The sequence below is a fragment of the Taudactylus pleione genome, unplaced genomic scaffold (genome assembly GCF_031769625.1).
Source record: "Taudactylus pleione unplaced genomic scaffold, aTauple2 ptg000995l, whole genome shotgun sequence".
Taxonomy (NCBI): domain Eukaryota; kingdom Metazoa; phylum Chordata; class Amphibia; order Anura; family Myobatrachidae; genus Taudactylus; species Taudactylus pleione.
The window spans coordinates 490,631-504,518 of record NW_028285396.1 but is presented as its reverse complement, the minus strand read 5'-3'; the positions used below and the strand labels follow the sequence as shown (position 1 = coordinate 504,518).

General features: G+C 43.3%; 1 protein-coding gene across 6 annotated transcripts in view; it reads left to right on the top strand.

Moving 5' to 3' along the window:
* Positions 1-13,888, top strand: part of ARMC9 (armadillo repeat containing 9) — a 185,628-nt gene that overhangs the window by 106,045 nt on the left and 65,695 nt on the right. The gene's annotated exons all lie outside the window — the stretch shown is intronic.

Here is a 13,888-nt window from a genome sequence, read left to right as displayed (position 1 = left end):
TGCTGATGATACTCAAATTTACCTTTCCACCCCTGAGCTCTCCCCCTCGCTTCTTACCCATATCTCCGGCTGTCTCTCTGCTGTCTCTTCATGGATGTCCCAGCGGTTTCTTAAACTTAACATGTCTAATACTGAGCTGATCATCTTCCCACCCTCTTCCACTACATCACTTCCCACAATTCATTATCTATTGATGGCACAACTATCTCCTCTAGCCCCAAAGTGCGCTGTCTTGGAGTTACCCTAGACTCCTCCCTCTCCTTTAACCACACATTCAGCACCTCTCCCACCTTAAAAATATCTCCAGGATTAGACCCTACCTCACCCAGGATGCCACTAAAACCCTCATCCACTCACTGGTCATCTCCAGATTGGACTACTGTAACCTTCTCCTAGCTGGCCTCCCAGGCTCTCACCTCTCCACTAAAATCGTTTCTCAATGCTGCTGCTCGGCTCATCTTCCTCTCCAGACGTTCTACATCTGCTTCCTCTCTCCTTCAAGCCCTACACTGGCTCCCCTTCCCCTTCAGATACCAATTCAAGGTTCTTACACTCGCCTACAAAGCCCTCACCAAATCCTCTCCCACATACATTTCTGACCTTCTCTCCCTTTACACTCCCGCCCGTCCACTTCGCTCAACAAATGCATGCCGCCTCTCTTGCCAACTGATTACTTCCTCCCACTCCCGTATCCAAGATTTTGCTCGTGCTGCTCCCTACCTTTGGAATGCTCTCCCTCTCCCTATCAGACTCTCCACCTCTCTACAAATCTTCAAAAGGGGTCTCAAGACCCACTGCTTCACCAAGGCCTTCCAGCACTCCTAACCCACCTCATACTCTTTCCTCCCTATCTTCCCCTTCTGTGTCATGCCTGTCTGTCTGCCCCTCCCCTTTAGAATGTAAGCTCTGCCCCTCCCCTTTAGAATGTAAGCTCTTCCCTCATGTGCTTCTCTTTACATTTTCTTCTACTATTTACTCCCCATAAGGGCACCTAACACGTGACTGCCAACTCCCGGCTGCTTATTGTGAGTGCTTTAATCGCTATTGCAGCAATGTATATAAATCGTGTCCTTGTCCTGCACTGTAATGTACTGTAAGTTACTTGTTTCTTGTTTACTTATTAGTTCTATGTACTATGTAAGGTGCTGCAGAACACTTGTGGCGCCATATAAATAAAAGATGATGACAATAATAATAAAATAGTATTTCAATGAGCCACTTAGCCTTGACATCACAGTTTTAAGTACTCGTCCATGGGTGAGACTTGGCGGATTAGATAAAAGTGAACTCACCCTGGCAATTCATAGTTCTCACAGTAACAGTGTCTCATTTTCTGGGCCTAACCAGCATTGCCCATATAGAATAACACCATGCTCTGGTGAGTAGGTCTGAGGCCTGTTAGGTTTACAAGTTGGAGCATTAGAACGCTTTATAATGGAGAGTGCTGTGTGTGTGGAGGAAGGGTTGGACCGCGTCTAGTGCAAGCTTCCAGTTAATGTGAATGTCTAGTCCATGGGTGGCCAACCAGTCAGAGGCAGAGAGCCCAGAAATATATGTAGGTATGTCAAAGAGCTGAGATCATGTGCACGCTGAAGGTGCATGTACAAAAAGGGTATAATGTTTTAGGAGCATGTAAAAGTGCATGCACACAATCACTGTGGAGGTAACTATTAAAGGGAAAGAAAAAAAACAGAACAATACATTTTTTTTTTTTTAAAAACAGATCCACATAAAATACACTGTAACAAGCCAGATCCACATAAAATACACTGTAACAAGCCAGATCCACATAAAATACACTGAAAAAGCAAAATCCACAAAATACACATTTTAAAAAAAAAACATTCACATAATGTAATACAAACCCCCCCCTCTGTTGTCACTCCAGTCCCCCTCATGCATCACTTCAGTCCCCGTTTGTCACTTTAGTATCCCCTCATTTGTCACAACAGCAGCCCCTCCATGCGTCATTCCAGCAACCACCCATGTGTCACTCCAGCCCCCCATATGTCACACCAGCAAACCCTCGTGTCACAGCAGCAGACCCTCATGTTCCATGCCAGCCCCCCCTCTCTCCCCGGGCCACTCCAGTCCAGCTGCCTCCCCCAACACTCCATCCCACTCCATCCCCCCACGTCACAAATAAAATAAAAAAAACAAATAGAAAATCCCTAAAGCTCTTACCCTGTTGTGACTGTCTGTGTCACGTAGGTAGGCTCAGGCGTCTGTAACCGCGTCCTCCTTGTGGCTGCAGGTTCAGTCACAAGTTGAGCTCCGCCTCCTGGTTGCGGCATGACATCACCACATTGTCCATACATGCTTCCCGGAGCGGAGCAGACTGCTGCAATAAAGGAGGAGCCTCCTCTGAACAGCTGCGCGCCTATCAGAGGAGGCTGTCAGTGTCAGTCAGGGGAGCCGCATCAGAACAAGGGAAGAGCCGCATGTGGCTCAAGAGCCACAGCTTGGCCACCACTGGTCTAGTCCATGGAGTTAAAAATATCCATAAGTTTCAAGGTGAAGATATTGCTACATATTTTAGAAAAGAGAGGAGGGGAAACCATACGAAAGACAGAAGCAGAGGCTGACACATAGGGCCTAGTTCAGAGTTGTACGCAAACGTACATCACCAATGTTTTGGGATCTGCACATGCTCAGGATCTGTACTGCACACGGGCAGATCTGTGCCTGTGATGGCGGTCGCAGCGCCAACCTAAGCCGCAGCATGTTTGACATGCTGTGGCCGTTTGGGTGCAGAGAATGGGTGGCCACATCCAGCGTTACAGAAGACGGGGACATGTCAGCACTGTTTTCTTGGTGTGCCGAGGTCACTGGGCTCGGAAGCATGAAAATACACGGCCATCCTGAGTAACTTAAGGGTTACTCAGATGACCAATGTTCACGCAGATGATCCAATGCTGGAAATAACGGACTACAAATAAAGCACACTGCTTTTGTATGGATAACAGACACGTGATCAATGACTTGCCCCAAACCATAAGAGCCTAGCAATAATCTCCTTAAACAATCCATGCAAAAGGAGCATGCCACGTTTTAAGTAAAAAAAGTATTACTAATTGCTGTTCAGAAACTGGTAAAACTGATACAGATAAGTTGTAGATAATTACAAAGTAATTAAGATTTTTTTTAAAAAATTGACTTTTCTTGATAGTTCAGAAACTGGTAAAACTGGTGCAGACAAGATATAGATAATTACAATGTATTAAGTCATAGAAAAAGCTCCTATTGTAGTTTAGAAACTGGTGTAGACAAAATATAGATAATTACCATAGATTAAGTATCGAAAAAGCTCTATTTTTAGCTCACAAACACTGTTATAGAAGGTATCGATAATTGAATTATAGCACCCTAGGGTGTAAATATTAATCTATATGTTGGAGTGCACTTAATCTCAAGAAATATCATGAAAAAAAAAAGAATTAAAACGTAACTATTATTATTTAATATAAAACAAATCTACATATGATGAATAAATAAAATACAGCAATATAAAGGAAAAGTGTAAAGAAATTACAATATTAAGCAGTTATTTATTAGTACAAATTTGTGTGGTGTATAAAATCCTAGACTAATGTCACTTCTAAATACACATATCCAATGTATAAATTTGCACAATGTCATGTGTATACACAATATACATAATTCCATCGTAGGTAAATGGTAAAAAATAAAAGGAACAAAGTACTTTTAATATTGTGTTTATGTGCCTACAATTCATTGTCACTTCTATAACATGGATATAACCGCTGATAACTACTATGAACTGATTAGTCCACCTAAGGCAACTTGGATGAAATTTATATACATCCAAAATGGTATAATGAATAGAATCCATATATACCAATTTTACTATTTATGACGCATTGTGATATTTTTTTACCCTATGTCTATGATGGAACTATGTATAAAGGGCCTGATTCATAGATGGACGCTGTAGCACAGCCGCTGCATCTTTGTACAATATGCAAAAGCAGCAGGAGGCTTCTGAATATGTGACATCCATCTAGAATTTTATACACAACATTAACTTCTACTAATAAATAGGAGCTTATACAGTGCACAGCCTTATTTTAATATTTTCATTTCTTTACACTTTTACTTTATTTTGCTGTATTTTAATTATACAACATATGTAGATTTTTTTTTTTTTATATTAAATCATTTTTATTGTATTTTAATTTTTCATGATATTTCTTTAGATTATGTGCTCTCTAACATATAGACTAATCTTTTCACCCGAAGGTGCTACAATTGTAATGACAGTTAAGGTGCGTATCCAGTAGTAAATAGTGGAACGACAGTACAATTACAACATTGTAATCGTATAGTCGTTCCTCATCCTGTAGGTGCCTATACTGAATGAAATGTCGTTCAGTGCAGGCACCCTCCCTCATCCCAGAACATGGTCAATCTGTCGTTATCGGCAGATTGACCAACATGTTCAAGAGATGATTGATGTCAAAAATGACCAGCGGGAGCGCGCATCGCTGGTCGTTTTCAACATTTTCATGCACGATTAATGAGCGATTGAATGATAACTATATCGTTATCGTTCAAATGCTCATTTTAATCGGCAAGTGGATACACGGCTTTAGGAGGAGCACCCCATCAGGGTAGAATACCGGAGGAATTTGTCTGGCAGACTTCCTGAACCCTAATGCTGGGTACACACTGGCAGATATATTGACCGTTCAATTGATCAGCCAATACATCGTGTGCCCATCAGCCAATGTGTGCCAGCAATAGGTTTGTGAACTACATCATTCACAGACATATTGCGTCAACTGTGCTGCACAGCCGATGGCAGATATATCTGTCTATTGTGCTGTGTGTACAGGCGGACCCGCAGACAGATGACAGATGATGGTTGTTCAGTGTGTATGAACAACCATCATCTGCAGAAATATCTCCATATCAGTCGATCTGCTGATATATATATTTTAGGTGTGTACCCAGCTTAAGAAAGGGCAATTTCTGTTCTAAGTAAATGTTTACCTGGTGTGATACCTTTTTATATTGATGCAAACTAATAAAGTAATTACCTTTGGTGAAAGAAAGGGTCTAAAGATTAGACATTTCTCATACTCTTTGCCATCCAACTGAGCTCATGAGGAACTAGAAATCCTAGCACTAAACTGCATTAATAATATAGCACCTAATGTACAGTAAAATGTAGCCTTCCACCATCTTTTTAGCACTAGAAGCGATAAATCTTTCTCCACAACTAAAAAACTTACCCATATGATGTAGGGGGGAGCTACATGAAATGCGTAGAGGATTTCTTCTAAATGGGGACTACTATCACTGTCCTAAGGGCCTGATTCAGACCTGCTCGCGAGCGCACAGCGCTCGCAAGTGGGTCGATGGTCCCCCACTGCGCATGCGCGAGACCCGGCCAGCGACGGGCGCTCCATCGCTAAGGGTCTCACACCAAAGCGGGGCAGCTGTCGATGGTGATTGACAAGTTGCCCCGTTTTGGAGGTGGGCAGGGGGGGTGGCTGGGCAAATGGAGGCGTTCCTGCAGGAACGCCTGCCGTTTGTGGGCGGCCCTACTGACATCACTCGTGATGTCAGTAGGTGGACTTTCTGCTCTATTAGAGCAAGAAGTCCACTGGGGCTTGCAGCCATGAGACCCTACCACAAGGGTCTCGTCGCAAGCCCGATGGTCGCGATGGTCTTGACCATCGCGACCATCACTTGGCCGCTCGCATAAGCTGTGGGTAGTCACCCACAGCTATGCGAGCGGCCAGGAGGCCGTCTTTAAAAAAAAAAAAAAAAAAAAGGGACGCCCTGATTCAGAGTGAGCGCTCTCAAAGAGCGTCCGGCTCTGAATCAGGCCCTAAGTTCCCAAAGTTAAGCTGTTTTTATTATTATTTTATATATTTTATTATTATTTTAATTTTTATGTTTTTCAACTTCGAATGTTTATAAAAACTGTTACACTTCATGCTGTGCAATTTCGTTTTATTCTCCTATCATCAACAGCTGTTGTGCACTTTTTCCGGCCTTTTCCTTCTTTGTTTTGTATAGATTGTGTTTCCTGATGGCGTAAACAAAACTTTCGTACTCCTGATGTTGTCACATTCCCACCAACTTCTCTCGCAATTGCTGCATACGAAAGACCATTTTCACATAATACCACAATCCTGGATCTCTTGCTGGGTGACCAGTCACCACTTTGCCTGGATGACATTGTTGTATTTATTTTTTACACCGTCAATAGCACTAAACAATACACACAAACATCCAACCGTAATTGCACTTCAGTAACCAACTCTATTCTGCAAAATGAAACAGCCAAACTGGTCTTTCCCACCTTTGAACATGACCTTGCACCTGCTCATAAACGACATCTGATTGGTCCTCAGCACGACGATTCCGATTGGCTGGTAGTAGCTGCTACTACAATCTGCTTCTTGAATCTCACGCATCTGTGCTTCTTTGTCTGACTGAAAAGTTGCAAAACTACCATTGTAATGCAAATATTTGACCTCTGTTTATTGTGTTGAATTCAGCATTAAATTTCCTTTCATTTGATATATGAATCATTGCACTGCGTGCAGTGAAACAGTTTTTATGAGCATTCAAAGTTGAAAAACATTCATATTTCAAAATGTGTCCGCAATTTTGGCCACCAGTGTATATCATTTGCATTGCATGCGACTTGTGAAATCTGCTGTGTGTTATACTGCATTTTTGTTCCTGAATAACTGTCAGTTAAATATCACTGCTGTTTCTCCTCGTAAGCCCTCTGCTACAGGGGTGTGGGTTATTTTGCGTGTGAAACATTGTCACATTGTATAAGTACTTTGCATAGCAATAGGGATATTGTTATGTCTAAAGAAATTGAGAAGCTGGTGGCTGAAGCCCCTGTGCTGGTGTCATGTATGGCCTGTAAAGCGGGGTGATCCCCTCAGGATTTCATACAAGATGGATTATGTGGTCACTGTTTTAAGGAGTCACCACATCAATCAAACCTACCAACTCCTGGGCAGGAACCCCCTTGTGCTCCTTTACCCAGATCATTGCTCAGGTTGTAGACCGGTTGGCGGCCCCTAGGCTGGCTCCGACTATGGGGTACCCTCAGCAGCTACAACCTACTATGTTTATGCCCCCTATGCATCCATCCTGGATGGACGTTTATGCCCACTCAGGTCAGAGTATGGCTTTGTCCTCTGCTGCCTTTCAGCAACCACTGCAAGCTGCTAGACCAGTACGGCCTAAAACCAGAAGGCGGTCGGTCTCATCCTATCATTCCGTCCAGCCTACTGACTCCTGATGCCTCTACTGATGAGTGTGGGGATATACAGGGCTCTTCTCAGGACTCTCTCTTAGGAGAGGAGGACCATTTTCCTACAACAGACATTCCCTCCTTGATTAGGGCGGTCAAAGCTGTGCTAAATATAGAAAATGAGGAGCCAGTGCAGAGAAAGGCTTCAGTATTTAAGTGCCAGAAAGTTGTGAAAGCTGAATTTCCCAAATCTGAGCACCTCTCGGAACTTATGGGGGAAGCATGGAGTTAACCGGATAGTCGATTCCATATTACAAAGATGGTTGCGGCCTTATACCCCCTCCCACCAGACGAGTGCGCCAAATGCGAAGTTCCACCTTCAGTAGACGTGCTGGTCAGGAGCACCACATTGCCCATACCCGCTGCATCCTCTCTTAGGGGTTCCACAGATGGGAGACTTGAAGCCTGTCTCAAGGTGGTCTTTTCGCTATCAGGAGCTGTTACTCGCCCGGCCATGGCTATGGCCTGGGTGTCTAAAGCCATTGAAGAATGGATGAAGGCACTGGAAGATATTCATCCAGAAGCTTCCAGAGAACAGCTTACTATTATCTCGTATGTTAAGGAGGCAGCTTCCTATTTGTGAGAGGCAGCATTGGATGCGGGTATACTATCCTCTAAGGCATCAGCTGTCTCAATCGTGGCTCGCAGAGCCCTTTGGTTAAGGGACTGGAAAGCAGATGCAGGATCCAAAAAAGCCCTGGAATCCCTTCCGTTTACGAGAGGCATTCTGTTTGGTACTGAACTGGATAAGAGTATTGCTACAGTAGCAGCCTCTAAAACGGCTGGTCTACCCTCAGCATCGACTCCTAGACCTAGGCAGTCGTCCTTTCGAGCCTTTTGGCCATAAGGAAAAGCAAAAGGTTAGCCTTCTTCTAGAAATAGTTCCCGCAGGAAACCGCAATCTAAGAAACCCTGGCCAAACAGACGTCCGGCTTCCAAGTCAGAGGATAAACCCGTGGCTGATGAAACGGACCTCCCCATGGGGGATCCCAGGGTAGGAGTCCAACTTATTAAGTTTTCGGACACCTGGCATCTCACAACAACAGACGCTTGGGTTCGGAAGGTGGTCTCTCAAGGGTACGTCCTTACCTTCTGGAGAAGTCACCCGCAAATGTTTTTTTGCACAACTCCTGCAGCAGAGTCTGCGAAAGCCTTGGCCCTACAGCAGGCCATTAATTCTCTGGTGGTTTCAGGGGCAATAATCCAAATTCCAGTGAATCAACTAGGGTTATTATTCCAGTTACAAATTGATAGTGCCAAGCGTCTAACCTGGACCAAAGAGATACACAGTTATGATAATAAAATGTATTAGATTCTGTAAAAAACAAGTGTCTTAATATGCAAGCTCTCTCAGAGGAACTATAAATGTCCTAAATTTGTGACATAAAGTGCATTAGCATAATAAAAAGAGAACCAGTTTGCAAATATAATTCTACAAGTAATACCACTGAATTATATACACCTGCAGTCACCTCCTGAATTGTTGGTGAGTTAATGGATAGAATAGTGAAAACATCCTAAAGCAAGAAAAAAATAATAAAATGGCAATAACAATAAAAATGAATATAAAACAAAGCAAATAATATTAATGAGAAAATTTAAATAATAAAGAAAATAAACATAAAGGTATCAATATGAATATGTGCATGTGTAAATAACTAAATATCAGATCTTGTTCTTGTTGTATATGCAGTTTTCAATGTAGCAACAAAAATGATGTGAGAGCCTCTGATTTGACTCTCTGAGGTCTTCCTTAATACCGAAGTACAATAAAGTCCCAAGTAACAAAAAATTCCAAGAAATTGATGAAAGGTAGAGTCAATGATGCATTCCAAACTGCTGCATTATGTAATCGGGGTGCATCCCTATCTACTCTGTAGAGACTGTAACAATATTCTACCCTTAGCCCTAACTGGGCAATCAGTCCAAAGTCAGTTTCCCCATGTTGCAAACACTGTGCTAGGAAGTGTCTCGTGTTCCTCTGATTTGTGAATCGTTAATCAAACACTGGAAGGCAGGACTGTAAGGTTGCCACAATAGCCGGCTATGTGTGAGAATGGCCAGAGGGCCAATGGTATGTAGAAGTCCTCTTGTTACATTATTGACCCAGGGTTATTATTTCCTGTTACATTATTTACCCAGGGTTAATATTCCAACCTGTTTTTGGTCCAGAAATCCAATGGGTCTTACCGGCCTATTCTGAATCTAAAAGGTCTCAATACATTTATCCGAGTACCCAGATTCGATATGGAAACCCTTCGGTCAATTGTGTTGGCAATGGAACCAGGGGATTTTATGGTGTCTTTGGACTTTCAGGATGCATATCTTCATGTGCCAATTACACCGTCCCATCAACGGTTTCTGAGGTTTGCGGTGCTGCAGAAATATTTCCAATTTCAGGTGCTGCCTTTTGGGTTGTCAACAACCCCTCGGGTGTTTACCAAAATCATGGCGGTAATGACGGCCTGCCTCAGGTGCCAGGGAGTCAGAATACTGCCATACCTGGACGATCTCCTGATATTAGCACAATCACCACAGGTGTTGCAGCATCATCTCAGACTGCCAATTACCTGTCTACACAGACACGGCTGGATCATAAATTGTAAGAAGTCGTCGCTTCTCCCAGTACAACATATGGTACATTTAAGGGCACAATTAGATTCTCTGGCACAGAGAATATATCTGCCAGAAGATATCAGTTGTGGATATGCAGGTTTCTCCACAAGCAGTCAGTATCTGTTCACTCAGCAATGCAGGTTCTGGGATCCATGGTGTACACCTTCGACATGGTGGAATATGCTCAATTCCACTCCAGACCATTGCAACGGTTAATCCTCTCACATTGGAACGGGAGTACCACTCAATAAAGTCAGATGATCTATCTCTCGCCAGAAGTGCAATTGTCCCTGTCATGGTGTATACAGAAGTTTTGTGTCAACAAGGGTCGCCCATTCTGGATACCAGATTGGGTGTTCCTCACTACCAATGCCAGCTTCCATGGGTGGGGCGCAGTGATGGGTCAACACACATTCCAGGGAACGTGGATGACCAGGGAAAGTCTCCTGTCCATAAAAGTCCCGGAACTTCGTGCAGTATTCAGAGCGCTAGTTCAGACACAAGAGGTACTAATGGGCCGGCCTGTCCAGGTGCAGTCCAACAACGCCACTGCAGTAGCCTACCTCAATCGTCAGGGAAGCACGTGGAGTCAGGCTGCCATGGCGGAAGTGTCAAATATTCTGGTCTGGGCAGAATGTCATCTTCCAGCGATCTCGGCAGTATTTATACCAGGAATCCTCAATTGGGAAGTGGACTTCCTAAGTCGGCAGGAAATACAGGCCGGAGAGTGGGCTCTTCATCCACAGGTATTTCAGAGCCTAGTGGGCAGATGGGGTCATCCAAAGGTAGATCTCATGGCCTCTAGCCATAACCACAGGGTCCCCAGGTACGGGTCCATAACCAAGGATCCCGCAGCCGAGTTTGTGGACGATCTAGTAGTGAAGTGGAACTTCAGTCTGGCGTATCAGTTTCTTCCGTTTTCCCTTCTTCCAAGCGTCATCAGAAAATTCAAGCAGGAGGGCGGGACAGTAATACTGATAGCACCTGCTTGGCCCAGACGCCAATGGTTCACCGACCTCCAAAGTCTATCCATAGACACTCCATGGCCTCTTCCTCTAAGGCCGGACCTGTTAATACAGGGTCCCTGCCTGTATCCGGACTTTCCTCGTCTGTCTTTGACGGCGTGGCTCTTGAAACTTCCATTTTGAGGGCCAAAAGTTTTCCCACTTTTGTAACTCAGACAATGCTTAGGGCACGGAAACCTTCCCCTGCCCGCATTTATTACAAAATTTGGCACTCGTATTTTCAGTGGTGTGAACATAGAAAATATGTTCCTGAAGTTTTTAGGGTCTCTGGAGTGTTGTCTTTTGTTCAGGCAGGATTAGACCGGGGTCTTCGCCTGGCCACCCTGAGGGTCCAGACATCTGCGCTGCCAGTTTGGTTTCAGCGAAAGATCGCCCCGTTGCCTGATGTTAAGGTTATTTTTTCAGGGTGTTCGGAGGGTTCAGCCTCCCTTTATTTCTCTGGTAGGATTTGACGTTGGTTCTCAGGGCTCTACAGGCTCCCCCATTCGAACCCCTGAACTCAGTAGACCTGAAGTGGATGACAGCAGAAACCGTTTTCCTTCTTGCTATTGTCTCTGCCCGTAGGGTCTCTGATTTAGCAGCCCTTTCTTTTCGCTCTCCGTTTTTGATTTTTCATCAGGATAGAGCTGTTCTTCGTACTAGAATGGGTTACCTTCCTAAAGTTGTGTCCCGGTTTCATGTAAATTAAGAAATTATGGTTCCAGCTTTCCAGTCTTCAGGCCTCTCGGCAGGTGAAGCTTCTCTGGATGTTGTACGCGCCCTACGAATCTATGTGGATCGCACCAACTCCATTAGAAAATCAGATTCTCTTTTTGTGTTGTATGGCTGTCATAAGCGAGGCTGGCCCGCTACAATGCAAACTCTGGCTAGATGGCTTTGTCTGACAATTTCTCAAGCTTACACACAAGCTGATCTCTGTGTTCCAAACACAGTGACAACACAGTCTACTCGATCTGTGGGACCATCGTGGGTGTTTCGTTGTGGGGCCTCTGCTGAACAATTATGCAAGGCAGCCAAATGATCTTCTGTCCACACCTTTGTAAAATTTTACGCATTTAATATATTTGCCTCTCAGGATGCTTCCTTTGGGTGTAGGATTCTCCTTTCTACTGAAATACAGGAGCATCCACACCCTTAAGGGAACTGCTTTCGGACATCCCCAAGGTAATTTCTATGGACCCCTAAGAAGAAAATAAGAGTTATGGTATAACATACCTTTGTATAACATACTATTTTTCTTTGAGGTCCATAGGGTCCACAGGACACCCACCCTAACACACCTGTGTTATTGGGTAATCTTTTCTTTTCTTTTTTCTGTAATTCCCACTGCTTGAGAGAGAGTTTCTAAAGTACAATCATCCTTCCTTCTCATCTTTTCCTTCTCCTTTCCTTTTCCTTCTTTTGAGCTAAAGCATTTGACACTGTCTCCTGGTCAATCCTCTTTAATGTTTTATCCTCCGTGCATTCGGACAGGATTTTATTCATTTGAAAAAATAACTTGGTAACTAACTGTCTAACTGCCAGGGGCGGGGTATATATGGAGGAGGACCCAGTGCATCCTGGGAGTTGAGAGCTTGTTAACTGTTTGGTGCCTGGATCACTCCAACAACATACCCCAAAGTAATTTCTGTGAACCCTATGGACCTTGAAGAAAAAGAGTTAACAAAGGTATGTTATACCATAACTCTTAATTTTACTTAGAATTGGACATACATGTTTTATTTATGTCCAGCATGTGCAGTGACTTACAAATACGGAGTTAAGAATTGGGAAATGTAATTAGTGTTGGTTTTGTATTTCTCCATTCACTCAAATTAAAAGAAACTGCAATGAAAAACATGTCTGTGACCAATAAGCATTGCTTAATGCAAAAAGATTCAAAAAGTGGCAGTTAATTCCATGAACAAAGCACAAGGACTACATAGATTATTATTTTCTGTACATAACTCTTAATATGATTGAGAATAAAAATAATTTATTAGTAACCCAAACCTGACCGGAATCCCACACGATTGGACTCTTATCATCCTATTGCCCTTTTGAATGTAGATTTCAAGATACTCTCTAAAGTTATTGCTACTAGATTACAATCTTTCTTTTCTTCTATCCTCGCGCCACACCGGTTAGGTTTTGTCAGCGGATGTTATTTAGTTAATGGCATATGCACCGCAACAGCGTCTATAGTGGCTGCGAACAATATGCTTTTGAGCTAAAGCATTTGACACTGTCTCCTGGTCAATCCTATTTAATGTTTTATCTTCCGTGCATTCGGGCAGAATTTTATTAATTTGAAAAAATTATTTTAAACATCTCCCTGTACCTCCCTTCTGATTAATGGTACTAAAAGTAATTCTATAGTGATGACTCGGGTGCCCTCTTTCCACCTTATTATTCAATTTATCCCTCGACCTCCTGCTTTGAATAATCGATTCTTGGCCTGTCTTGCAGGATCTGTATCAGCGCTGCCGAAATGAAAGTCACGTCATTCGCCAATGATTACCTTATTTATCTCTCAAATCCTAGATCGGCTTCTTTGATCCCTTTTGGACATGTTAGGGAACCTTGGGCCTGTCTCAGGATTCGTTATTCATTTTGAAAAATCTTTCACCGTATACCTGAAACACGAGTTTGTTCGCCCAGCTTGTGCAACACAACTGCCACTTAAGTGGGCAAGAGGACAACTTCCATATCTGGGTATTATCCTTCCTAAAAACATTCACAATGTATACAGATATAATATTGGGAAAATGTTATCCACGCTTACAGACGATCTGGGGGAGATGGGCCATCTCCAGTTTTCCTATTTAGGCAGGTCGAATCTCTTGCATATGGTCTATTTCCCAAATATCCTCTACCCTGTCCAGGTATTCCCTATTCTTTTATCTAGGAAAGACACCCTATCTATCATTCGTTGTTTCGGAATTTCATTTCGAACAAC